This window comes from Osmia bicornis, chromosome 6 (assembly GCF_907164935.1).
Source record: "Osmia bicornis bicornis chromosome 6, iOsmBic2.1, whole genome shotgun sequence".
NCBI lineage: Eukaryota > Metazoa > Arthropoda > Insecta > Hymenoptera > Megachilidae > Osmia > Osmia bicornis.
The window spans coordinates 1731815-1758805 of record NC_060221.1 but is presented as its reverse complement, the minus strand read 5'-3'; the positions used below and the strand labels follow the sequence as shown (position 1 = coordinate 1758805).

The window sequence follows — 26991 nt, the reverse complement described above, 5'->3', positions numbered from 1 at the left end:
TAGTTATAAATATATGATAGAAACACGTAACAGGTATCCGGACGATGATGGGGCGATATAATCGTAATTTGTAATCGTTCGTGTATCGCGTGTTTCGTTTTATGAATATTTATTCAGCCTGTTCGTTTCCTCGACAGATTGATCGAATCAACTAGCTTTAACAAGTTTAATTTCAACGTTGATTCAATTTAGATTGATTTTGAAACTTTTCAACCATTTAACCCCCTTCCGTTCCTGAACGCGAAGCGCTTGCACTTCAACATAGCGTGCGATGAAAATTATCGTACGATAATAAAAGATTTCTCGTTCCGAGAAAATTAATACGGTTGCATAATTTATCTATCTTTCCGTGAAAATCGCGCAAACTCGGCGACAAAATCATCGCTTAGCACGATGAAATTTTCTTTATCAGCCGGAGAATGGTCTCTGCGTAGTGGAATCGTTGGGATGAGCGTTCGAAAGAATTCTGGAATCAGCTTATTCACGGGTGTCCCTGTTGAAACACGATCGATCCCGGCTTCGTTGTAGCGTCCTGTTAACCGTTGGATTGTGACACTAAAAGGTGCACTTACAACGAGTGATGCTTGCATAATATGAGCGGTAGCTGCATAAGCACTCACTCGTGTATAACTTGTCCGATTAGATCGCGCGACGACGTTACGTGTTGCTGCTGTTATTTTAAAAGTTAAAACCATAGAAGGAAAAAAGGAAGGGAAACGATAGGAATTTCAGAAGCGCAGCAATTCTCTTTCTTCTTCTTCTTTTTCTTGCATGAAATCGAAAGTGACTTTGATCGGTAGCGAAGGATTTTCCTGGAAGTGTACGAGATATCGTTTGAGTATTCGAAAGGTGTAGGATAATCTATCAACCGGGGGTCATAACCGTTGTCCAAAAATATCGACAGAACATTTGCATACAATCTGAAGGAACGTTCGTCTGGAGAAATGAACTCCACCAGAGGTATATTCCGTAGAGGTGACTCGAGGTATATTTTCGTGCGACACGATTTTTCTCTCGCAATGTTACGAGAAAACGCACTCCTTTATAGAGAAGTTGTTTTGAAAGCAACTTGTGTTGATATCCATGACTAGGATAGAAGTCGACACTTGTGATCGATCGAAGAAATAAAGAAGATAGTAGGGGATTTGCTAAAAGAATTTTGATATAACGATCGGTACTGTTTCCATTGAACGTCTACGAAGAAAGAAACTCACCACGTCCTTGACAGTGAACACTTGGGCAACGTGCAATTGCGTCGATGCAGTCCGACAAAGTGGTTAATATGCACCATGCACACGTTCCTTTTCCTTTAAGAAGTCGACGAAAATATCGATCAGAGGAAGAAAACATCTCCAAATTAAATCAAAACGTCGATTGAAAATAATTTAACAGCCAAATCCACGTAGAAACTTAAAAAAAGACGTCAAAGCTTTCTTTCTGAAATAAATCGTTTTTCTTAAAATACTGAAAAGGAGATGAGATAAAATAAAAATTGATAGTGAATAGATAACGAAGGATATCTCGCGCTCGATTTGTCAGAAATGGAAGAAGGGGAAAATGAGGAAAAATCGGAATGAAACGAGAGGAAATCGGGTGACAAGAGAGTAGCGAGTAATTCTTGTTACTCGCGGCTTGGCGAGCACGATCAAAATGTAGCGAGAATTTACGAATTGGATAATCAGCAGCATCCTCATTAAGGCCCCCCCACTGAAACGCCCCCGCCTTCCATTCTCCTTTACTGGCGTGTGTACGTACGAGTCTACGTGGACACTCTACCCGATGTTCAATCGTTGTCCACCCACTTATCTCTTCTAACACACGCGTATAAACACGCGTTTATTCCTTCAACGATTACAATTTTTCACTGATTCCACGGTTTTCCAGCCCGTCGACGCGTGAATCATCTTAACTCGCGCTCCTCCTTTCTTCGCTTTCCTTCGTATCACGATTGCGCGACAATATCGGTCCGGAAAGAGAAAGGAAAAGAGAAACAAAGAAATGTAGAGATGATCGTTTCTGGAGCACGGTTTCGTTTCTGCACGCAGTGCTTCTAAAACACACGGTTGGAAAATTGTGAAAAACTTCGTAGAACGTTATTTCATTCTTAACACGGTGAGAAAATGAGTTCGCAAGAGTTCGCTCTTTGCGAAACGAGCATTCACGGTGCATGGAATTTGCGAGGGAAATAAACCGCAGGGATTTCTCGAATGGTCGATTCATTTTCAGGGATTCATTGTTCCGATCTACGATCGTTTACATCTGTCTTTACATAGAGAATTAGTCGATGATGAAACTGCATAGGTAGCTGCTTTCGGTGAAGCAACGTAACAAAATATTCGGAGTTAAATACGCGTTCATTATCATCGTTCTGTTACCTTCCGACACTTGGCGGTCTAATTTTTGCGTATCGTCGATGAAAAGCATTCATCGGAACCTAGTTTCCATTTATAGACTGAAGTATTCAAGGTATTTCTTAATCCTCGCGTATCATGGATAATAGTTACAATGCTCGGTGAAGGTGTTAAATAAAAGATCAATTCTTCCTCTTGCTCTCCCTTGGCTCGCGGTCTTTTTTACTTTTCACCTCCGGAGGAAAGATGCAGGCAAACGTTTAGATTTTCCTGGTGATCGTAGGAGACGACTGTATAATGCAAGTTTCCTCGGACTTTGGCGTAACAAGTGTGCGGCGTGCACGGTATTGTTAGCAGATCTCCTTTCTCACCCCTGCCACCTGATAGGACGTTGATGACGGTTACTGGCCGGAATGTTTTATGCAAATACCCATTGTCCCCGACGACATTGACGCTTCGACGTACATCGTACTCGAGAAATTTGTTTCTTTACCGTCTCATCCTTTACTTTAATCTACTACGCTAGTTGTTCGTTGGAAAACCGACACGGCTCGCTTCTAATGAGAAAATTGCGTACGAACGCGACACCGACACCTATCTCCTTCCAACCGCAATCGTAACAGACTGCCTCACAAGCTAATTAGTCGTTCCCTTCTTCTGCTTCTCCTTCTCCTTCGTCGTGTGCGTCGAGGATAAAACTTGCGGATGAAGAGTAATTGCCAGGGTAATCGCGTTGATCTTGCTTCGACTTAAACGCGAGAAGAGAAAGCTCGAAGATGCGAAGAGTATTCTTTATCAAAATTTCATGGTCAAATTTCAATTCTTGTACCCCGTACGACGGAGGAGAAGGAACTTCCTGAAGTAGCCGGATGTTCGCTAAACGAACGAGCGTTCGATCGTGATCGATCCACGCTGTGATTCAGAAGCAGTCAAAGTTGCGTGAAAAAAACGCGAAAACGCGTAAACGCGTTACACGAAAGACTTGGCAGAGGCCTGTCCTTCGGTACCGTAACACATGGCTGTGGGGAAAAGTGAGCGTGGCTCCGATGGTGGAGGAATAGGCCCTTCGTAGCACACAGGGCACGTAAAACGTCGAGCCATCCTCATCCGGTGTTTGCTACCTGGCTGTGGAATAAATTCGACGTATATGGTATCTACAGGGTGTCTTGTAACTGGTGTTGACAAACACCAAATATGATTTTATGCTTCGTTCAAAAATCATACCCTTTAACTTCGGGTTAATTCACTGAAGCAAAGACTTACGTACTCGAATCGTCGAGGATGATAATTTGTACTTTTTACTTACCTTTGTCGTCGCTTAGAGGACACCTTGTATATACACGTAGGAGTCAGTCGAAGAGATTGCTTCTTGGAATGACAAATTGACTCCGTGATCGACAGGCTGTATTCCTTTGCTTCTGAAAATTCTTTACGAGTCTTCGATGCTCATCGATAATAATTGAATCGTTCGTTTGTCCCTCCTTTCCGCGCCACTTCTGCTTCGATTCAGTCGATCCTCCAGGTAGAAATAATTTAGCTCGAATCGTAAGACTTCTGATGTAGTAATTAACTAGCAGTGGTTCACCATTCTTGCAACTGTGTCAACATTTACCACGCAGTAAATTTTCCACGTTAATAATATAAAACGGAGCACGATGCAACTTTCGGTGCAATTTAATGAATTTAGTTTAGAAGGAAATCTAGTTTTTGAATTCTTGAAGAATATCCCATAGAAAAATCTTTCATCTGACAAAAGAAAACCTGTCCTCGCGTAACGTTCAAGAACAAAGATTATATCTTTTCATCCGAAGGCAGGATAGATCTAATCAAGGAGCATTGTCCTATCGAAGGATCTTCTTCGAGAATCGTCTGGTGTCCAAAGGTGGCAGGATGATCCAAAGTCTAGAAGCACCATAAGAAAGAGAAAAGTTGTTAACAGTCGAGTGGTATGGTCGATTATAATTTCGCCATAGATTGCGGGGGAAAATGTGGAGGCTCGTGTCGAGGAATATCATTGTTAAGCAATAAGTAACAACTAGAAAAATATGCGTGTCTGCGTTTGTACGTGATTGATAAGATTGTTAGCCACACGATGAGAGTCTAGTCACGTAGGCCAGGCCAGGCCAGTAGCGTTATTTAAAAGTGGCGAGACAGAAAGATAGACGAGCGACTGACTGGAGCTGAGGTTTTTAAAGGCATCCTCGTTACCGAATCAGACGATGACTTTCGATCAGATCATTTTACATTTTCTTCTGCGCCGCGCTTTTGTGCGGGTACAATCGATGCTGCATATCGATTTAGGGGAATTTGCACTCCTGTCCATAAGTCATGGTACACCTTTACCATTTTAGAATAAATCTGGATCATTCCATGGATCGTGTTTCTGCACGACAATGATTTTAAAAATATAATAAAATTATCTGGAACGATTGCACTTCCATTGAGAAATGTTGTTTGCCTTCAGTTTCCACCAAATTTGCATTTCTTTTTTTCTTTCCTCTTGCAACAGAGGAAACACGTCTGTATTTTGAGATGAAGTAGACGTCTGCGTAGCGTGTCCGATGTTCTGGGAAGAATGTTTTGTTCGACAGATACGAGAAGCGGTTTGCGCGTTGTTTTCAGGCCTTGAATGGTTTCATTTCTCATTGAGAATGAGTATTTTATTTTGATTCTTGGTATCGGTGCAAGGTGGAGAGTTGGGAACTTTGATGGAACAAAGAGCGATCCAATTGTTCTTAAAAAAGAACAGAGATGTGTAAGATCAGAGGATTGATAGTTCGTTATTAAAAATGATCGGTCGTTAGCGCGGACCTTGGAGGGTCGTCGGAGTATTTGACACGGGGAACGGAGTGAAAAACAGTGAAGATAAAAGTAAAAAAAGAAGAAAGAAAAAGAGAGAGATGCGGTTGAAGCCTGAGGAGTGCATGAGAATGTGCGCGATCGTGGGGAAGAGCGATCGGACGAGGGTGCACGCTCGAAAGGATCATGAAAGGGAAACGTGAACTTATGGGATCCCGTTGACCGGTCCCACGCTTGAATATCACTCCTGCTGTCCCTTTTTTTCTTCTTTTTTATTCAGCTTATCAGATAGCCTGGATATAATTGTAATTACGAGGCATTAACACTTGGAAGGACAAAGTTCTCGCGGAACCCTTTCGTTCTTCCATAAAATTACGGGTAGACTGGAAAGGTAGTTACGGGTAACGCGATGAAACAAAGGGCTAGCCTTTCGTTTCATGGAAGGGCTGCTTGCAAATTAAGTTGGCCCTTGAACGTTGAACGTTTCGAGCATCGAAGTTAATTTAATGGACGATGGGAGCGTAAACGAGTGAAAGCGACATTAATTGCTCCTCGAGGCTAATTTCGCCCTTTTCGCTGCGTTCAAAGATTTTCACGAATTTGTAGGCGTTTAGTGGAAGGGTCGCCCTTAGCTCGGGTCGGCGACCGCCAGGTGGCAAGGGGGATTGAGTCTGTTCTCGCTGGCGGTCCCCTGGCATGTATATATGAGTTCCGAAAAACGGGGTTATAGGCGTTTGGGACAGGGATCGTCTGTCGTCAGCCCCACTGACGAATCTGGCAGACGATCCCGAGACGAAACGTCTTTTTCCACCTCCTACAAATTGAAAATCGTTGAAAAATTGTCCTTTGCTCGATGGAAAGATGTGTCTGTTTGGCCCGTCGGAGGCTGTAATGCTGTAGGAGAAGAGGCATCGCGCGAAATGCGTAACCGCAGCTGTGCGTGCGGTCGACGAAGAATATCTCTCCTTTCTCTTCTCCTTTCAAGCTGCTTCAGCTTCTCCCTGTCTCTCGTTCGGCCCGGTTTGCTTACCTACCGACCACCAGACGCAGATACAGTTCTCACGTCCTCGATCCCCGGAGACGACGATTTACAGTTTCAAACAAACCCTCCTTCTCTTCTTCTTCTTCTTCTTCTTCTTCTTCTTCATCAGCTTTTCCCTTTGCTGCTCGCTATTCGTTTCTCTCGAGGACAGATGTTGCCTCTGGCTCGTTCGTGAACATGGAATCTCAAGATTTCCAAATTGCCTTGCACTTGAGAACTCGAAGAATGAGCTATGTATAGTCAGTATACACGGAGTGTAATCTTTTTGGTATAGTCGAGAACATAAGAGGACACCCTGTTACTGCTACTGTTGAGATTCCTCGATGAAAGCAGAAGCGTTTTACCATTTTCTTTGGGTGCATTTTATTTGAAGATCGTATAGTGGGTCATTCGACAGTATCAAGATATAGTATTCGGGTATTGAAACGTATTATTTTAAAGTGTCATTGAGTACCGTAATGTTGTTACGGTATCTCGATTACCATATTTATTTCAGCACACCTGACGACACACGTCAATCTGAATATAATAATAAATCGAGCAGAGAATATCGTTCTCTCGTTATTTTCGGTAACCATCCGTCTCTTTATCCCCGAACGTCAAAAACGATCGCGAATCGATCCCTGGAATCCACTTACCATTCAACCAACAGCTAGCTGCATCAATAATTTATTCCCTGGCTCATTCTTCGAACCCAGACTGCGATGCATCGATGATCTATTTTTAGGAAGGAATATATATTCTCCAAGTGTCGTTCTGCCACCGTAAATTCGTCTATAATTCATCCTCATTCTTCTTTGAACACTTACTGTCTCTTTTACTGAATCCGCCTTGACTATGATTAGGACGATATTTGGTCCATACCGAATATCTTGGGTGTTATTTAATAATGCAAGCTGTCGACCCACTCATGGGTCCTGGTCACCGATGACTCCCCACGGTAATCAACGCGTTGAAAGAAAGAAAAGAAGTATTCGCGTCTCGTTAGCGTTACATAATGGTGAACGTATATGTTCATTGATTAATTTCGCTGCTGATAAATCATGAATGAGCCGATAAAAGTAACCGGCATGCGGCAATTACATTGAAGCCAAGTTTAATCGTTCGATCGTTGTTTCTGTTCGCCTTAAATAGACGTTGCCGGGGGCATTGGTCGGAGGCGTTCGATAGAAACGAACCTTTCTCTCCGACACCTTATTGAGCGGGATTTAAACATAGAGTTTAACTCGTGAAAAATGCATACAAACACGCTCTTGTCGTCCCCCGTTGATCCGTGCGAATGATTTTACTCTATTTCAAGTTTCCCGATCGAAAGTTGAACGTGTCTACCTCTGTCGGACACCTTTTATCCTGCCCGATTCCCAACGGCTTCTGTATCTTTCACACAGACGGCGCTGGGATCGTCTACTGACCCGCGATTGGTAAAACAGAAATCTTCCCAGACTCGTATGGGGTTTGTTGGGTTCGCGTTACCTTGAAGAAGCGGCAGATGCTCGATTTGCCTCTTCAACTCTTCAGCTTGAATGGGAAATCCTTTCATTTGTTGTATTCAACAACATTAAGTGATTCGTTTCAACGAATTGCGATAGGGTCTAGCTTGAACGTTGTTCAGAAATATCCCTAGATTTCTAGGGAGCACTAGATTTAGTTTGGAAACATCTTAGCTCCTGTTTTCGAGAGATATTTTAAGTTCCACGGAGAGTTTTGATTACGTAAATTGTCAGGTATGAAAATTTCATGCAAGTTGGATTCTTTAAATGTACTTTTCGGTACTTCAGGCTGGAGATACTTGAAAATTGTTGAACAGGTGTAGCGAAACGCCTCCGCCTCCGCATCCACGTAGAGAGAGGTTAACTGTCGTAGAGGGAGGGGGTTTAACGATAAGGAGCAGATAGATGGTAAGAGGAAAAGGAATAAAGGAAGAAGGAAAGAAACAGGTAGCAACAGGTTGTGACGTCACGAGGCGCCACGCGACTCGGCTTCGTTGAAGAGAAGGCAAAGCGGAGCCAGCAGCCAGGCTTATACCCGCAGAGGGTGGACCAGGAACTAATAACCTGGCTGCTGGTTTCTCGTTCTCGTGTTTTCTCACGTGATTCGATGAGCCGGTTTGTTCCGTGGACGACCACGAAACCCGGTCCGGCAATTAGTAGCTCGTAACGGTTTAATATCGTCGCGGAAATCGAACCTGATCTCTCATTGATGATCGATGATCGATATCATTCTTCCTAACTGAAAATAGCGTGAAACTTTAAGTATAAGGTTAAGGTAAATAAACGAAATTGAGACTGAATTGATCTCCTGGAAAGAAGAAAAGCGTAATGGTGCTCAAAACTCAGTTACGTAAAACCTGCTCCGTTTCTTGCGCAAACAGCAATCGACTCGACGCATCGTCGTTTAATACAAATTGCAGTAACCGGCCCGTTTTTGCGCCATTCAGATCTTTACCAGTCACCGATTCAACAAATCAATCCAGCGGAAGTGGATGCTTGAAAAACTGGTACTAAAATCGTTTAGTCAATTTCACGTGGTTTTATATATACGATCGCGAGACGATCGGAAAATTAAAATTTCGATCGTACATTTCATGGAATCGGTGGATCTTTTAATAGATAAAACCTTCGTCCCCTTCGTTCACTCTTGAAACCGTTCCATTCTGAAAACTTAATGGTCCTTCGGGTGCAATTACCGAAAACAAAAGCATTCTTGGATCCGAATCCGAGGAACAGACTCGTTGGTCGAGTGAATAAAATCAAGTCTCGCGGCTCGGAGTAAAAGGAGCAGCGACCAAAGCAAAGACAAAACCCAGGTCTACGAGAGGAACGTATCAAAGAGACTAACAGAGATGAAGAGAGAGAGAGAAGAAAATAGACCTAACGAAGAGAGAGAAACACGAATGAACATAAGAGAAAGCAGAAACACGCATAGCAGCAGCAGCAGCAGCAGCAGCAGCAGCGTAGAGGAAGGAGAAGCTGAAGGAGCTGGAGGATGGGGTAAAACGGACCCACCGTGAGCCACGTTCCCACGATCTCATGAATGAACTCGCGTGGCTACTCGCTTCTTGGTGGGGGAACTTACTCTCCTTCCTCTTCCCTCCGTGCCCCGACGCCCTCGATCAACACTCTACTTCATCTTTCTTCCTTTTCATCAATTGAAAAGAGACAAGTCGACCGGTAGGGGCGAACTACGTGTGGCTACCGTGGCCGGGGGTAAAGAACTCGGGGTCATCTTGCTCCTTGGAAAGGATACGACATCGCCCATCCAAGGAAATTTCCCGTCACGGGAAATCTCCTTCGTCGTACGTATTGCGTTTAGAAAGATTTCTGCTTTGCCCACGCGTCCTGTAATTTGTCGACAATCGATCAAGATATCCTTCGTCTCTGTTCAAAGGATTTCCTCCCGGAGGTGTTACGAAATTCGGCAAAAGGTTAGCGCGTTAGGGTAATGACGCGTGACAAGAAAGGAAATGGTGAAAGAAAGGCTCGATCGTAGTTGGACGTTTCGCAATTAACTCGCGTGATTTACCCTTGATCGTCGATCGAATAAAATACCTGGAAACGTTTGCTCGTTCTTTAATTACGAAGCTCCGAAGAATAAATGAAAGAAATGACAATGGACGGTTAGCAGCGGTAACAAGCACGGGTTGGACGTTAACTGGTCGTTTATAGGGCTGCTGTACAGCTGATTCGTATCGTATCGCGGTGGCCAGGTGTTACGTTACAAGTAAGTAGCCGTAAACTCGCAGGTTGCGGTATTCCGTCGAAGAAAAATGATTTAGCCCCGACCGAAACATTAACGATGCAAATAGAAAGATCCTCGGCAGAGATTTCCCTCTGAGATCCCTCTAGATATCGGAATTCGATCGGACTAGCGGGATAACGAAAGAAAAATGAACCGAGAAAATTGCGATTCACTCTCTGTTCGTTCGCTCGTGATCGGAATTAAAACGCGGGTTAATTAATTGTTTAAGCTGGGTGGCATGGTCGAGCGTGTTGTAGGTCAGGGACGATGGAGTTTATAATTAAATAGAGAATAAGGGAGAAGAAGAGAAATGTTGTGTGTTATCTGAAATTGAAACGGTTGCATAGGGGCTAAAGAAGGAAGTAACAGGGAAAGAAGAGGAGAGTAAGGACATGTATGTACCCGGTGCGTATCGTACGCGTCATTACTCCTAGAAGATACGGCCGGCCGCGCGTTTTACGAGCGAACGTTTATTCACCATTTCGTGCCTCTTAACGTTCGCCGCAGAGTATCGGTTTCTCTCTTTCTCTCTCCTTCGACAGGAACGAATTTCAAGTAAACTTTGAGGGAAATGTGTAATAGCCGAGTGACATCATTGTCAACGGGCAGTTTTTTTTCAAATTATTAACGAGTTTGAAAATAATCTTATTTAATCTCGACTAATTACCTTTTTCGGCATAAATAGCCGACCGAAGAAGGGAATTTACATCGAAACTGCTGGGTCTCTTGGAAAAGTATAAAGAGGCTGGAAACGAGCGGGCGTAGACGATTAGGGGTAGGCATTAAATATACGCGGTTGCAACAGGTATATTGCAGCCGGGTTCTGGACGATGTTATTGCTCCGCTCGGGAAGTCGGTAGCTGGGGTAATTGATTATCTTGCGCCCTTTATACGTTACGAGCTCACCCTACCCTCTTTAAATCCATCCTCTACGCGAGCATCTAAGACACGCGGGCTCGTTGTGCTTCTCTATACCCGCAAATTATACGGCGGAATCGGTGCTCCTTTTTCCTCCCTTTTTCGTTGCTCTAGAGAACGAAGGTTGCTGGGGAAAAAATCGACCAGAAGCATAACGCGTTCGATGGATGGAAAATTCTTCGGAGAATTCCTCTATGCTTCTGCGAGTGGAACACTTGAAAATTAATTGCAATATTCAGCTCACATTTTTCTGCTAATCGTCGATGTAGGAAGTAATTAGGATCTGCTTTTATTATTTCTTTAATTCAATCATCGAGAAAATATTAATTTATACGTACGAGATAGACATCTCTTTGACGAGTTAAATGAGAAAAATGTAGATATAAGTGATAAGAGAAAAGTGTACTTGCGCGTACTTGCTTAGCCGGCTTAAAGTCAGCTCGGCTCGGTTTTCTACGGTGTGTATCTGCCTTATGGGATATACGGTGCTCCGGTATATTATGGTTAAGTTGTTGCCGGTCTCGGCTTCTATTGGAGCGCAGCTTCTGGTCTCGCGAAAGATTATAGAGATAATGGGGCCTGGATAGCAGCGTAGCTCGGTCCTCGCTCCCAACAAATTGCGGGGTTCATTCATCCTCCACGATAGAGAGAAAAACTAGCCACGCTACTCCCTGTACACCGGTGTACACTCTACAGGATATATTCCTCTCTCTCTCTCTCTCTCTCTTTGGACACGGGACTGGCCAAGTGTGTGTGCAAAACTTGCCTCTTCTCGCGTGGCTGTCCTTACGCGCTCCACCACCACCTTCGTTCCTCTTCGTTCCTCTTCAAATTACCATTTTACCAGCACCGACTTGTCGCTCGCGACTAACTCTTCCTCGCGTCCCTCTCCGCGCGATTTTCTCCCTGGATGCTTGTGTTTTCTTCAATCATCCCTAATGTACTTATCGAGCGTGCAAGTGTTGGTGATTTGTTTGAAAACAGGCTTTTCTTTTGACGTGGAACAGCCGAGTCTTCTTTATCTTGTCGTTCGCGACCAGTCTCGATCCTGCCCTTTGCACGATTTCCTTCGTGGACGATTTCTTGGATTTTTCTTTCTCCAGGATCGATCATGCGAATGATTCACGTCGCACTGGATCCGATAATTTTCATATTACTCGCTGATTAACAGCTGATTAGAGTTTCTTTTTCTTCAAGAAGGAACCAGTTCTGTTCGTCAGAGTATTAATATCTGATATATTTCTTTGGAATTCGACTGCCGTTTCCCAATAACCATCCCCACTCGCTTCTGCTCACGACTGTAATTATATATTAATTTTCAGCTGCTGCCGAAACCATCCGAATCATTTAATTCGCCCGTGAGCTCGATTTTTATTAGCGATGGCTTCGAAACAACTCTTATTCAAACATAACAGGATCGCTTTATTTTTTGAATTAATTAAAAATTTTTCTTCGAAGAAGAAAAGATTTTTTTTGGATGAAATTTGTATTTAGAACTTTGGTTTCTACTTGAGAATTTTGTATGTAGTTTAAAAATGTTTCAGTAAATTGTTCGAAGGCTCGAAACGTAGAGCCATCGCTAGTGGCAACAGCTTCGCCACACTGACCCCCTCGATACAGAAAATTACACGCCGTGGATAATTTCGCCTGGGGAACAGATATATAGGGGTGATCACGATAATTACTTCGACGCTCTTTTTGCCGCGATTTTTCGTCGAACTTTATGGGAAGCCTGTTATTCTCTGATGTACACGGGCGCATCGAGTTTCTGAAAATTGTTATTACACTAGAGAAACGTTGAAAAATTGTTTCCAATTCCCTTGAATGTTTCGGAATGATTTAATAAAAAATTTAGAAAGTTTCGCTTCTTTCTAAGGCCGTTGAAAATATATTTTTCGCGATTTAATTAACAGTTGGAGAAACGAGGGCGTATCTCTGGTTTCTCTTGGAAACCATCAGAAATCGCGACTGCATGGTAACGATCGTTGATCCTAGAAATAGAAAAATTGAAGAAAATTACACATGAACGGTAATTTCGTTCGTGCACGTAGTACGAAGCCCCTTTAATCGGTACGATAATTGCTCCTGTTGCTCCTTCCGTGCGTGTATGAGGCCCTTGTTGATAATTGATTGCGGTACTGGATCGAGAAAAATTCACAAACCTACCTGTACATTTGAAATGAAAAAAAAAAAATAAAGAAAGAAGCGAAAACCTTCCCTTGAATTTTCAACATTCGCGTCGGGTTTTCAATGTCGTAAATGCGTAGGCATAGAAGACACGCATCGCGATGGAAAAAAGAAGAAGTTTGTGACGAATGGGTTTAGTAACGTGTAAACGTTGATCCTCGAGTCTACGTCCACTATTTCATTAGCATAAATTAATAGAGCTTGTTAGCGAACCACTGCCTTCCCAGGATCGTTACTTTTTATACCATGCTGGATTAATGTCGTGATTAATTAATAATTCCTTCTTTAAAATCGCTTGTTTATAAATTTGCTATTTACATAAAACGAGGTTGGTCTCTTAAAATAATGTCGATTGATAAAACGCGAAACGAGGTTTCCTCTTGTGCGGTTGGTTCGAACACGCTATCAGTAGTGTAACCATTGATAAGAAGCTCGCGTTCCATTGGCGGAAATCGTCGTGATTTCTGGATCTCGCTGGTAAAACCGCATCCGCCTGCCAATAGAGGACGGCTTTGCCGCTCGACGAGTCTCTCGCCACGAACAGGATGATGAATTTGCTTGCTTGTTTCCGTTAAATTGCTACAAGACATTCGCGTCCGCGTGATTATGCGATTCATCTGGCAAAGAGTAAGCGCAAGAGAGCAGTACCTTTGCTCTTCTTGGAAAAGCTCGTTAAAGAGAAGAACGTTGCCTCGCTGGCTCCCTTCGTTCGTCCTGCGTGCGTGTTCTCTTCCAGTCATCTAACGCGTTCTTTCTATATACCGGCTGATTTTTCGTTTCTTTCTTTTTTCCTTCCCCTTTATCCAAGGGTTCCCATAAATCGTCCATGTTTTTGCGGTAATTTGAAAGCGGTGGTGTTTGGTTTCAACGTACGATTCCGCTGGTAATGCGCACACCTTGCCCGTGTGTCAGCGTCCTCTGAACGTTAAGCTGGCCTGCTGCTGGTGTTGGACGTCGAAAAGCGAACGGGACCGATTCGCGTTTCTTCTTCAGCTGATGCTGGGAGCGCAAAAAAAAAAGCGGACCAACCAGTTGGCCGATGAAAAATTCGTTCGCCCATCGGTTTCTTGCGTCATTCAATTAGGACGGGCCATTCTCTGAATTCTCACGGTTGCTGGCCAGAAACGCAGCCCAGAAACGAATTTTCGAAAATCGACGCGTAGGACCCAGAATCGTGTGGAGTACGTAGTCGATTAATTAATTGATAGAAGTAAAAGAAATGGTGGATGTAGGTGTTGCAAATAGATAGCGATACCGCTTTCGAGGAATTCTAAAAGTCGAGCTGGAAAGCCCGGGAGCCGGTAATTCAGATTATGTAAGAGAAGAGGCTGTTTCGAGGAGATCGGCCGGACAGCTGATGTGTAGGAGTGGCCGAGTAAACCAGTTGACAACGGTTCAACTACCCATCCGTCCACTTCTCATGGTTCCCCTCTGCCACCAGGTTTTGCTCGCTCGCCACACGACCGGCACGCACCAGTTAGCCTCAGGTCGTTCTTGTAACCACTCTGGACCAGTCCTTTCCTTCTTTTTTTTTCCCTCTTTCCATCTCCTCCTTTTCTCCTCCGTCCCGTTTCATCCTCGACCCTTGTCCTCTTCGTCCAACACGATGCACCAGTTGTACGCTCTTGAACGACCTTCCCTCGGCCTCTTTAGGATCATCCTCAACGTTCGGCCTCCTTTCCGCTCGCTCGCTGTTCAATTCAACACACTTGCCATTTTCTACAATTTTATAGCGAGATAGCTTTAGAAATAAAGCCTCTGCGCACCATAAGATGGCATAGATAAAGTGGAGACATGCGAATAACGCTCGAGTACATACACTAGCCTATTTAACCCGAAGACTTAGAGCGGAGAATGCAGAAGAACTCGGTGGTTTGTTATTAATCTCTGCTCGACAGGGGCGATGTTACGCTAGCAGCGATAATTTCCGTGCACCACGAAATGTATCGCGAAGGAGGTCAAGGAGAAATTAGTAGAATTTAATTAAAATTACAATGGGTCAGAAACGTAAGGTTGAGAATTTCGTAGAATGGAAACATAGAGAGATAGGGGAGCGTACGTGTTCGAGGCGCGTTGATTAGCACGATAGGCGAACGTTAAACAAATAAAACAAGGAAATAAATAATTGATTCGGCCGGGAGGCGTCGCGGACCGCGGAACGAGTACAGAGGAAGCCGAACAGGTTTTGCGAAGAAGTATAAGGTCATGACGGTGCGAGCGAGAGACCGACGATGCTCGAGTTCGAGTTCGAGTTGGAGTTCGAGTTCCCTTCTGTGTTACAAGCCTTATGGTGTACGGGATAGGTGAAACGGGTTCTCTGCTCGATTTGTTGCCGATAACGGCGGGATGCAAATGATCGTGCTTAAAGGTATTGCACCCTGAGCCGAGTCGAGGCTTGCTGTCCAGCATCGATACACGCCGACCCCCCGACGTTCCTTTTACAATCCATTATCGCTCGCGTATACATCTCACCACTTTCGATTTATCCACCGGCTTGCTTGTAACACTTTGTTCAACGTCCACTCTGAACGTACGAGTCCGATCTTTGTCCTTTTGCCACATTACGCTTCGTTTAATTATAAAATATGTAAGGTATATCTAACTTTCGTATTTTTCTAATTCAAAGTTGACTAATCGCGTCGATTTCTTACCGATCTACATAGATATTTACCTTCCTTGATATTCACCGTAAAAGTTCACTGACATCTCTGCATCCGATCGCGTACAATTACCCTTTTTATACGACTCTCATAAAATCCAGCACACCTAACCGTGCAACATTTCCGCGCGTATGCAAGTGTAACAAGTTCTCAACGAGAATATCGCCGAGAAATTCAATGTTAAAACCTCTTCGTTTAATCATCGCTATCTCTAACTCGCGACTTAAGTTACAATCGGTTGTTCGATCTCGATCAGAACGAATAGAACATTCTGTTATTGCAACATCGACTCGCGTCTAGTCGTATATTCCATCTGTTTTCGAATCATCTAGGGAGCACTAGCAAGTAGTTACTAGAGATTATTACTCGCTAGTAACTCGGAGATGTTCGAAACGCGGAAATAACTTTCAACGTTATTTCTCTGAAATATCGCGAGAAATGATGTAGCGGAGATCTCGATCGCGACTTGAGGCAGGACGAGGAACGTTTACGAGAAAGTGCATCTGCATTAGTGTTCGCGAATAGTGTAGAATCGCAATGTATCTAATGGATGGAAAAAGAATTGCATCGCATTCTTATAAAAAATCATGTCAAGAGCATTGTTATTGAACCGTTCGCCAGTGAATACGCACCTTTACGAGTTTCTCGTGGATGTTGCGAAGAGGAGAGGAAGAGGAGTACCTATGTAAGTACGTAAAGGGGTAAAAAAAGGCAAAAGAAGAAGATGGTTGAAAAAGGAAGAGAAAGAAGAAGAAAGGGTGAAAGAGGGGGATGGAAATGAAGGGTGGAGAGAGAGAAGGCAGGTGAAGGAGAGGATAGCGTGGAGGGGAGAGCCACGCGATCGAGATTTATTTATAAGTCGACGAGCTTAGGCTCGCTCCGACATCATCCTCTTCGCCTCCTCCCTACCGGCAACCTCTTCCTACCGGTTCCCTCTTTTCTCTCTGCTTGCCTCCTCGGCGCCGCTGCATCTGCCGCTTCACCTTTTCCTACCTACCTTCTTCTCTGCGTTTCGTTGCTAGCGCTGATTTTAATGTCCTAGATAGAGTTGAGCATAGGTTCCTCTAATCTTCCTCTAATCCAATATCTACGTAAATTGAAATTTTTTTTTAGAAATCGAACTTCTTATATCTAGAATGCTAGCCTGTTTCTTAGATAACGTTATCTTGAATCTGAATGGCCGCTTTGTAAGGGTGAAGGTTAGGTAATATTTATAGGGTGATCTTGAACTTGAACGATTAATATTTGATACATTATCTACGTAGCTAAGTGAAATACTAGTTTCTGAACATTCTACCAAGGAAGTTGGTTATTTGAATGGATATTCCTATAGAATTAATACCGCACAGAGGCTGCTAATTATCGAAAATGATTACTTTGTACGCTGTTAATAAAGTTAAATGGATGGATGGTAATGGCAGCGCGGAGTATTCGAGGAAAAAAGTTAATCATCTGAATGGAGGTTTTTGTAGAATCGTTATTACAGGATATCTTCTTGCAATAAACCAATAAAGTTTTTGAATAATCAACTATGAAAATAGATTATTCCGATGCCGAGTGCAAGCTGTTCTGATAGATCAGGTAGAAGACTAGATCAGGTAGAGCTATTTATTAAGAATCTTGTTATCGAAGCTACCTGGTTCGTTGCGCTTCCTTCTGACCAAAGCAAATTGCCTATTTTTACTCCATTTTCGTTCTCATTCGCCACGCTGATAGCTCGGCTAGAATCCTCGAAGTTATAACGCCGCTATCCGTCAAAGTAGAGCACCTATTAGCGGAGCAACTTTGACAGAAGCTCGGATCATAGGGAACAAAGTATTTTATCGGTAGAGCGATCTATTTTGGTGGGTCTTCGAACGCGAACGGAATTCATCTTCGTTGACAAGATCGTTCATCTCGGCGACGTTCGACGAATCGATGCGTGAAACGTCTCTCTGTTGCGTTGCTGCTCTCTAACTTCACGTACGCTTTGAAATCTTAAAGGAGCTGGCGATTGAGAAATGCCATCGCATTGTGTCGATAAGCTTAACTCTGTCGGAAATATTTTCACAACGCGATTTACTCAGAATTCTAGATATTAGATAATCCAAGTAACAGCGAACGATTGTTCCAAGGATAAAAACACTAGTTGCTCAGCACTTTTCCAACATATTTTTGCAATTGCTAATTATCCTACGTTCCGTATCGTTGAGGTGATAAAATGTAGCTGCTTGAATAGAAATAAGCGTCGGTCCCGTGTGAAGAAATACACATACGTGAGTCAGTGTAAATACACGCGGAGTGGAGGTAAGGCGATCAGAAACGAGGTCCGTGCGTCAGGTGCTAAAAATCGACCACATTCTCGAGGAGCAACCTCCCCTTTACAACCTATCTCACTGACGCAATGCATTCGGAGCAACTTTTTGATATCTCGCTATGCGAACGGTTGCAACTACACATTCGCCCTCGATTATTCCTTCAATGAATAACGTTCAGCCGATTCGATCAATGCACGTGTAAATGCTTAAACGCGATTCAAACAGCAGCCGGTGTTGCTCAGAGTAAAACGAGCGACAGTCACGATACGGAGATTGTACTTTCGTCGTAACGCTTACTTTCCTCTGACACGATGAACAACTCGAGTTATAAACGCGATGCTCGATGAAATTTTGAAAAAGTTTACAATTCCTAAGGCGATTCGAGTAATCGGACAAAATTTCGCAACCCTTTACGTAATTCCGTTCGTTTCAGATTTTCGATCGCTTTGTCCTTCGTAGTCGGCGACGATATAAATGAGCACTGCAAATAGACGCGTACCAGATGCTCGTCTGTCGATCGAATAAATATATATTTTCGCTCGTCAACGATCAGGGACGATTATGTCGTTCGCGAGCTGCCAGATATCAATTTGGCAGTGTTACTTTGCCAAGAGGCAGGTAACGTCGTTGCCAAAATTGCGGAAATTTTATCGAAGCATTGCGTAATCGGTGTACAAAGCTCTGCTAGAGGTAAAATTGAAAGGGGGTGAGAATAATCGGTGTCGATCGGTGCCCATAGGTATTCTCGTTGCAACCTGTTGCTGCATGTTGGCAGCGAGGCACGGTCCCACGGCAAAGTCATTCGTTTCCTGGGTGAAACCGGAAATCGGCACGGGTGGAAATTTATCGTAAGAGCAACCGAGCAGAGCGCGTGTTCTAGGCCGTTCACCAGTGTGCCCCGTGGGGCGTCCTACGTGTCCGCGTTATTTCAACGCTTCGAACACACCGGTCCCGTCAGATATCGAACTCGTTATCTCGTGACTCGTATTCGGTGCAAGGCCACTTATTTTGCAATTCATGAACATTAGATTTTCTGGTTATTCAAGTGTTTATTTAAAAAAAAAAAAAATTAGAAGTATATTGTTAGAGCTGAGAGACAGAGGGTAAGTTTAACACGTTTAATACGCGAAAGGTTAAAAGCCATAGATCGTCGATCGTAAAGATTTTATTCCGTTCTAAACAGCCAATTACTAGATCGAACGACAATCTAATCTAGTTGTATAGCTGGAGCAGATAAAACGAAGGGAATCAGCCGATGAATTATGCGGCTGGTTCGCAATTACCTTTTTCCTACGAATACCAGCAACCTTGATCTTGTTCTCGAGATACGGCTCCGAGTAATCTAATATGGAGGATCTTAATACACACGTATAATCTGGGTGGCGTGTTCGATACAGTTACGTGCAATTTAGTGGCTCGCAATAATCTCGAACGTAGATATTCCAGGCCGTAGCAAAGAATCTGTTGATCGGTAAAATTTTTCCTCGATTCCCGTCTCTATCTTTATATCATTTTATAATCAACGCTTCTACGATCATACATTTCCTAGTATTTGCAGTAGTGATACTCTTATCTAATTCGAATTGAAAATATTTACAAAATATGTAGTTGCTCGAGGATTATCTTAAAGTTTAGAAAATAAAAAATTAATTGAAATTGAAAATCGTCGTTATCTCGGTTGCTCTCGGTACTAAAGTTGCTATGTTGGATTTTCGTTGAAAATACGCGAAAGAGGATCGAAGCTGGATCACGGCTAGGCGCGAGAAGCCCGTGCCCTGGCAGAGGCACTTGTGGAACAGGTTCGAGATTGGCGAAGGAACTGGCCGAGCAACGAGTAGGAAAAACAAGAGGCACAATCGGATTGTAGCCGATTGGCCGTGGGGCATGGATAACGGTACCACGCCGATGTTTGCCATCGACTGTTAAAGTTTCAACTAACTTTTCCCCTAGTTCCTAGCGTACCTGAAGAAAACTCTTCTTCAATGAGCCATAAATCGAGCCACGATTTTCTGGCACCCGCTATCGAGCTTCCGGCACTTCCCTCTTCATCTGCATTCAATGGCTCCCGGTAACCAAGGGATGCTTTCACAATTTTATTTATCCTCTATTCATCATAGTCTACGCGTGAAACTTGCCGTTTGCCTTCAATTTCCTCAGGCTATAAATAGCAATAGTTGATCAATTTCAGAGAAATCGAAAACTCGCGATAGAGCTGGGGCGATACCCACCACGTGCTTCTGAGGTTTGCATCCATTCAATTTGAAGCGTCGTTATTTCGGGGGGGGGAATTGTTTCTCCATCGCATCGATGAGAAACCACGTTATTCATCGACGAAGAGGAAAGGGGACTCTGTTTCGCGAAGGGAAAATAAAGGAAATAAAAGGAGGATTTATTGAATTTACGAAAGCTGATCGACCGGCTACGTTTCTGTTAGGTACTCGGTCTATCCGCCGTCCACATAAATTCAATCAATTAGCAGGCTTTTAACATGGGCAACCATCGAATCATCCTTGTTAGCTCTCTCGGTCGGGTCTGGATTTTATTCTAACTGGATTTGTGTTCTCGATGCAACCTTCGAAGAGTCTCTTTCGTTATACGGGATACGCAGAATGTCCAGATAGAGATTCGTTTCTTGCATTCCTGGAATTTTCATGTACCATTTCGTTACGATTCGCTTGGAAAATTCGTTCTCTTCCTTCCTCGATATATTCCGTACGATTCGAATTAAAAGGACGAGACTCGGGAACGAGTCGCCATTACTTTTCCCCCTATTTTTGCGCAACGAATTTGCATGACTGGTCGCGTTGTCAGTCGCGATCGTACGAGGTCATGGCTGACGGTCGACATCGGTGTTGTAGCATTGCAAAGATGCGAGCCATGGTGGAGCATCGGTTTTTCCCTCTCTCGGCTCCGATCGCTTTGTCTCTTTTCCTCTTTCCCTCTTTCCGTACCTCTCGCGGCGGTGAATTGATGCGTGGGTGCAGGTTGGACGCAGATAACGCGGGAGGAGTTTCGTTTGTCCAATCCTCGATGATCCTCTTCTCCTCTTTCCTCTCTTACACTCTCTTCGCTACTTTGCTCTTTTACCCTTCTCCAGTCTCTTCGTTTCTCTCCGTTTCTCATAGGTCCGTCTCTTTCAACCTTTTGTTCCCTCCGTGCGTTACCTATTCTTTCATCGCTTTGATTTTAAAGGGAAAAACGATCTTTTCCCGAAAAAGACCCGGCAAAGAATCGAAGAAGCGAGAAATTATCTTTATTACAGAGACTGTTGAAATTTGAAACTGAGCGGAAAGCGAGTTAATAAAAGGGGAGGAGAATCGTGTTCGTTATTAAAATTACTTTCAAAAACTTAATAACCGTTGGAAGGATCGGTTTATGAAAGCGAAGATAAGAGGAGACACGAGGAGATACGGAACAATTATGGGCAAAGGCAGAGAGGTATTTTTATGAGCAGGTTCGCTCGATATCGAGATATAAAGCAATCGTCGATCGACGTTCTGGCGTTTTGCTCATGACGTTTGCTTGCCTATCTGCTGCGATCTTTCGTAGTCGGGATGCGTGTAACGAGGAACGTTGTCACTTATATAAAGACTTGGCCGTGGAATCAGCAGGTTGCATGGGGCCCCTTTTTCGAGATTACGAGCAACGCTCTCCTGAAAATTGCACCTGTCGCAGATGTAAACAGCTTGGAAACGGGGACGGGGACGGTGCGGAGGAGCGTTTGTCAAACGATTAGGAACACTGTTCCCATTTTTCTTTCTTTTATGAAAAGAAAAAAAAGAAGAGAGAAGTTTTCTTGGTAACCGGTAAATTAAAATCGAACGTGCATTCCTAGCGTTGAACGCGCTACTGCACGCGGCTCGTTGCATCCAGCGGAGCATGTAACAGGAAAATTTATGAAAAACAATTAGTACAAGATAGCTTAGTGTTCGTTACGAAGGCCTGAGGGGAACGTTATCACTGGAAGAAGCTAGTTATCGCTTTTCACGCGCGATACATTTTCAAAGGCAGGAAGTCGAGCGAAGTAGTAAAGGGACAAGATAGTTGAAACGAAAAACCACGCTGAAATTCATTATTTTTCTTAATCATTGCTTTCTTTACTGTCGCAACTTTACCCGTTTGCGTAAACATACGTAATCGACTCGGGTCCGGTCAATTTGCAAATAATGCAACTGCATCGCAACTGTAAAGTGCATACGTCGGAGCCACAAAAGAGTACCTGCAGCAGCTAAAATTACGAACGGTTAATTCCGAGACACAATGTTGGTAAGAAAGCGACGTTGGCGACGCAACGAAGCATGACCAGGGGCCGAGGAGGCAACGTCTGCCGAAATGCCGTTTTCGAATGGCGGCCAAAGACAATTGCGTTCTCGTGTTCGCTGGAAAGTGCGTTCCTTTTCTCCTTTCCCGATGAGCCTCTCCTGTTGGATTCCACGCGTTGTTTCTCGCAGATAACAGTCGGGCTAACGTTCATGGCGGAACACGAGTGGTCGCCGAGCCGTGACACCATGACGTCATTGGTCCCATCGTACCACACGCTACTCCCCTGATACGAAACTCTTCGGCCATAACGTGGCCACTCGTTATTAGATACGACCGAGCGGGATCATTGGAAATGTTCTGTTTGAAAAGTAAAGGTAGATCGAGTATAGGAACGCGTTGGGCAGTTTACCTCGTGGCGTGAAAGAAGGGAGAGCCGGCAGACGAGTCGAGTAACTCGGTCGAATTTAATTTACAGGCAACGGTTGCTTCAATCGACACCCTTCCTTCAGCCAGTAGGTATGTGTGGGAAATTGGAAACGTTAGGGTTAACTGCTGCCGGTGTGGGCCAGTGTTACAGGTGTTCTCGACAGACGCACGTGAGAATGTGTCACACAGGTGCTACTGCTGCCCTTCTCAGCCCCCTTTGTAGTTGTTTCGTGTCGTAAATGGTCACTATCGTTCTGGAGGGTAGTTTAGAAAGTCGAGGGTTAACTTGGCCGTGGCTTGCATACTTAAACATCGTTACTTCTCTAGTTTCGTCATTAAAATTGAAGAATTTTTAATATTCACACTGACGACAATATTCGTTTTCGAGGCAAGCAAATGTCTTCGATCGGCCAAAAACGTTAGCAGGCCTAATAAAATGGTTCGTGGCTTCTTCAACACGCAAGCCATTAATTAATCCATTAGGCCGAGTTACGTTGACCAACCTTCTCTCGTTTCGCATGTAAATTCTCTGTCTCTGTTTTTCTCGCAGATGTTTTCGTGTTCGAAGAGAGATCGACCTTGCCAGATATCAGAAAGAGAGAAAATATATAATTAATACCGGGGAAATAAGAAAGAAATATTGCGTTGCGAATCCCGGTTTTATTGTCGGTAGGACGATTCTTTATTTTTCGCAAGACACGAAGCAGCACGGACTCGTTGCTTCGGCCATATCGTGCACCGTTCCTCTCTTTTATATTTTTAACCCTGCCGCAGACGTTTATGCCTTCTGTAAACGGGCAACACTGGCTCGGTTACCCGGCCTTTTCGACCCCAACTTTGCTGAAAGAGAAAGAAGGACAGAGTTTCACCGTGCAGAAATAACCTCTGCCACCTTGGTGTCCGGTAAAAGAGGGGACAAATTATGTTCCTGGGGATTTCAGTTTATTAAATTTTTCGGTAAGACATAGGAATGATACTGCATTTGGATTCTTTTTTTTTCAATTTAAATGGTTTAAGCGCCATCTTCTTGAAGAGAATTCCCAAAAAAATCAAATTATTTTTTCTCTAAGAAAAAAATATGCCTTCCTGTTCTTTCAATTTCTAAATTTAGAAATTACCAACTCTTCCTCTGATAATTATCTCAGAGGCATCGTGTAATCCCCGATACGAGGAACACATTAGAAAACGCTGATTTGCTTACAATAGAATCATCAGGCAGCGTTTTCACGAGCTCGTGGCTCGATACCTTTCCGACAAGCCCCTTCTTGACCAGAATCAAGCTGCTACTCTTAATGATTCTCGAAATCTTTCTTCACCTGCGTTCGTTATAAGGCGTTTCGTCACGATCAGGCCTCGTTTTCTCGTCGATAGACAGTTTGTAGCGCGGGAAACGATGGATTGGCGAAACAAGCTTGCCGAACGATGAGAACCCTTTTGTAGCAGTTTTCAGGAGCGACAGAGGGCCGGTCCGTCTGTCCGTCTGTCTGTCGGTTCGTCCAGACAAAACCAGCGTGGGAGCGAATGCATACAGGCTCTCACGAAAGCTTGTTTGCTTGCATTGTGCGTGATACGCATCTATACGTCATTTACCTACCTACCTACCTACCTACCTACCTACCAGAGCCTTCATCTGGCTCTTTCACGTTAGCCATTGGCCCTCGAAACAGTTTCTTCGTGGTTTGAACCCTTTTCGAGAAGGTTCATCGATGATACCTGTCGATTTTTCCACTCTGTGGGAGAGAATTGATCTTGATCGTCTCGATGATGGGTCTTTTGCACAGATTTTTTATTGACCTAGGGTGTTGAGAAATGATGATTCATTAAATGAAATTTCTGTTCTGTTACACGAAGAGTATCAAACAGTGGTATTGGTCGAATAAGATTGTATTTGATGGTTCGACGCAAAGGAGAAGGTCGATTCTTGGTCGGCTAATAATCGAAGCGATTTTCGGTCCTCTGTCCTCTGTCCTCTGTAGCGTAAGCAGCAGCCTGCGGAAGGGATAGGCCGAGGGGCAATTAATTAAACCGAAGCAAATAAGCCTTTAGAAGGTTTGATCGCCGTCAGGCATCGAAGACAGTCGGGTCCTGGGATCGACGTAGACGCTAATCGTCGCCTCGAGCTATCATTAGTCGTTGCTTTCACCCCACTCGCACTCGCCTCTTCGATCCTCGTTTATTGGCGTTATTCGCATTCGAGACCGCAATTTTCCATTTCTTATTCGCTTCGCCTGTCTCTTCCGAAACATCTCTACCGCTAACACCCACTTTTATTTCTCTTCGTCCGATCTTCGCTATTTTATACGTAAAAAAATCATAATATATATAATACCGATCCTGTTGGAATAAAATTGCGTAGCTGGAAAGAGAAATAATTGGTCGGTAGCCGACGTCAATGAAAGCTAAGGTCGATCCTTTCATATTCACGCTCCATTAATGATCTCGCTCGATCGTGACACGGTTTCGGTGAATGAATCGTGGCGTTTGTCGATATTTTCCAGCGTCACCGCCGACGCACGGTCTCACGGTCTGTCGCGGAGAAAGGACAACAGAGGGGTAGTAGCTTATTAAAATCAGGCCCTCGTTAGTTGTATTTTTAACTCTTTCTCTTAGAATCTTATCTAGGAATTCCAGTTTTTATCCAATTGGAATCGCGTTACGCAAGCGACGTGATTTCATTCAGCTGGCAGCGAACGGGGTCGTTTTCCTTTTCATTTCTAGATCGATGCAGTTCGTCGGCTTTTTCACCCTTTGTTTTACGATTCTTTTCTTTTCCATAACGATCACGGTGTGAAAATTGAAATATTACACAGTGCTTTGGAGCTGAGCAGTAATTTAAATTCTAAGGATACGAGCAATTAATTCTTCAAATCTGACAACAAATAGAAAGTTAAGAGCGACTGACGAAGATGGATGGAAAGGGGAAGGGGGGATCAAAGGTCTCTGGGGGGGAGCGAGTGGTGCAAACGAGTATCGAGCGTTAATTAAAGCGCGCGAGGTGGCCGAGTGGAATATGGCGCATGGCGTTCAGCTCGGTAGAAAGGGAGGAAGACAGCGGCAGATAACGTGGTACGCCTTTCGGCGAGTTACGGGAGCATCGTCGAGGTTGCACAGACCTCTTTTACCTTTACTCTCCCCTCGCCTCGGGTCGTTTCGAGTTCACGCATCGACGGCCACCGACGATTTTTCACGAACGCGTGGAAACAGGAGCGTTGGATATTTTTGTCCGGACAATGAAACGCGTTTCTTTCTCTGTGTCAAGGTGTAATTTTTATTTCATCATTGGCTAGAGGGATAATTAAAAGAAATAACAGAGCTAATAAATTTGAGTAAACGCAACATAGTCTGCGGATTAGTCACACATATGTACATCGGTTGCAGCAACAAAAGTTTCCGCACGGTGAATCCTTGAAGCAAACGCGAACGAAACGATCGGACACTCGTAAACTTCGTTCAGATACACTTGGTTTATGTCATCGTTTCGCTACACGCGATCCGTACCACTTTCACTAGCTCGAAACCTTTCTACAAAGACACAACGCAAACTAGGGAAAAATGTATTTCTATTAAAATGCTGGTTAGGAAGGATCAATTACATAAGCGGTAAAAATTGTCGTCGAGTGTCTGTCTCTTGGAAATCGAACTTTACTCGTCTGTACACGCCAGGAGGCACCGAAGCGTGCTTCCACCTTTAGCTGTTGCCCTCTTCGACCAGCTCGTGGCTGACCTCTGTTCAGCGTCGATCTTGATTTAACGCAATTCTTTTTTTCCTGCTTCTATTTTAACCACATATGCAACTAAATAAGCAGCTTTACAACCTGCGGTATTTCAGCAGACTCAATAAAATCTATGATAATCTTTAATAACTTGCAACACCTTCGCTAATTGACTATTTTTCTTTTTTTTTTCTTTTGCTTCAGGTAAGTCCAAAGCTGATATTTATGGATGCTCGTCGAGAACGATGATTCGGTATGTTTTTACACGATTTTGATAAATATTTGTTTGCCAGTCTGTTGGGTTTCTAAAAAAAGACGACTGGCAGAATGGTACCGCGATGTTTTAGCTATACGTGGTGCTCGCGTACAAGGTTTGGTTGGGTTACGTTTGAGGTGTGCTCATGTAGATAAGCTCCGATAATGACCGGACGTGTGCTCACCCAGCCAGAACTCTGCGAACTCCCTCCGTTCGTCCTCCTTCTTCGCCACCTCCTCTTGCTCCACCTTGTTGTGTTCTGTGACCACGTTTCTTCTTCCTTCGAGTTTTTCGAGTCCTTCGGTACACTTACGCGCTCGAGAAGACACACGTGTCGGCTT

At 43.9% G+C, this 26991-nt stretch overlaps 1 protein-coding gene across 2 annotated transcripts in view; it reads left to right on the top strand.

The window, feature by feature from the left end:
- LOC114880359 (ETS-like protein pointed) overlaps positions 1 to 26991 on the top strand; it is an 82219-nt gene that overhangs the window by 11834 nt on the left and 43394 nt on the right. The window lies entirely within an intron of this gene.